Source organism: Gadus chalcogrammus, chromosome 16, assembly GCF_026213295.1.
Source record: "Gadus chalcogrammus isolate NIFS_2021 chromosome 16, NIFS_Gcha_1.0, whole genome shotgun sequence".
NCBI classification, from domain to species: Eukaryota; Metazoa; Chordata; class Actinopteri; order Gadiformes; family Gadidae; genus Gadus; species Gadus chalcogrammus.
This window is the reverse complement of record NC_079427.1, coordinates 6,155,034-6,157,178: the sequence shown is the minus strand read 5'-3', so window position 1 is coordinate 6,157,178 and position 2,145 is coordinate 6,155,034.

The following is a 2,145-nucleotide window of genomic DNA, read 5'->3' as shown; positions in this document are numbered from 1 at the left end:
GTGCCCATAAACAAACAAAATTGCCAGTGCGCATGCAGTGGCGTGACTTAGAGATACTTAGGGACAGACTAAGAGACTGAGGCCACACAGTATTCAGAGCAAAGATAGTGGCTGCGTTTAAGGCAGTGTGATAATTCTTATTCTGAGTGCAGAACATTTCAATAAGTTGCGAGGGTAAGTGTAGGAGGGAGAGTTTTTTTAAAAGATTGGAATGTAGCCTAAGCATTCACTCCTGAATCTGAATGAAGAGCTTGGTTACCGGCCCTAAGAATGTAAGTAGAATGAGACTGTCAACATAAATTTCACATTTTTCCCCACAAACTCAATCCATCTCATCACAGAATATAAATTTGTGGATTGTTGTTCGTTTGTGGGCACTGTTGGAAGAAAACTACCAAGCCAGATTGCATGCGCTGACTTGTGTTGGCCAAAACAAAGCTACAGCTATGGGAGATGCTAAACGCTAATTTAGAATAAAATGGATGTGAATTGCTTGCCAACTGCCCAATTTCCGAGTGCTCTTACACTGCGAGAGGGGGCGAAATATGAAACCACATCAATTCATCATGACCTGAAGGAAATTCTGACAAACCAGCAACCCTGGTCAAATATTTACCAAGATTGACCAGATGTGCAGAAACTGTGGGCAGTATCTATATTTAGAAGGCAGAGACACAGGCAACTATGATGAAGGTTGAATAAAGAGTACACATGTTGCGACCTAGAAATATAACATATACAAATGGTATAACTTGTTTATCTGAAGTAGACTTATGACCCGGAACGTCATCAGGAATGCGGGGGAAAAAAACAACACAGAACACTAGATGTCTTACTACGGCGTCTAGAACGTCATCACAGTTGGCCATCTTACCACAGGCAAGCTTTCTGGTGGAATATGTGGTAAGTCAGTGATCTGCACAAACGCTTATATTCTTATCTCGCTGAAATCTTAACGGTTTGGTTTCATACAAATGTTATTAACGTGGTTATAATCTTGTACCAGATATATATGCGTATGCAGATTCTGCTGTATTTTAGTACACAAAAATACAAAGTATACAAAATCAGTTGAAAATTGAGCAAGTAATGGTTGTTACATGGTTATGGTTAAGTACATGTACCACTACCAACACAATGGTATGGGTGAGCAGCTGACTGTGGCAAGATGGCCGCCAGTGCGGACGAGACATGTGTTCTATGTATATCTATGGGGGGAAAAAAAGTAGGCTTACGCGCGTAACGCACCTAACCTGCCGCTTGATCATTGTGTGTAACAAAAATGGCGCCCAAAACTTATTTTCCCCCGCTCATTTTCTTTTGCTCGACAAACATGGCTGAGGTCACCACCATCCCTGCGCTTGTTTCTATCCCTGTACGACAACGTGGTGTCGTACAGGATAGGACGAGCACACTAATGCGCTGCTTTAGCTTGTGTAATGCATCTATGCGCCTGAACCAATGGTTCTCTATTCAAAATTGCGGATTTTCTACGCCTCTTACACGCATAACGCGTTTGTTGTGGCCGTAGTTAGAGTGCGGCTTGGTGAAAACATTTAAAAGATATGCAGTCCGGGGAGAATAAAGTTGCCAAACTAAAAAAGACGGAGTCGTTCTTTCAAGGGTGCAACACACACACACACACACACACACACACACACACACACACACACACACACACACAGGTTTGAGAAGTATGCAAGAACACACACACAAGCTTGCATGACCACACAGGCACACACAATTCTTATGTGCAAAAAGGGTTAAAGGATTCATGGCGCGATTCTTTTAATTTAACCCCGCGGTTCAGTCCTTTTAGCGGACAGAACTACCTCTGTCTGTCTGATTCAGCCGCAAACTGACCTTTAATTGAACAAAAACAGAGAGAGGAAATTAAAATATTAAAATGTCAATTATTCTGTTGTGCACGCTGCATCATCATGATTCAACAGAATCATCCCGGGGGCCCATGAGAGGGGCTTCATAAGACACAGCATTTAAGCCGAGCAGTGATTATTTTATTTCCTAAGAAACAAATACGCTCTAAGAAAAAATTAACAGACAGGATGGCTGATCATTGAGTGGACGGAGAAGGATCAAAAGTACATCCCACGGCCACAATGATCCAGATTTACACGGCCATCG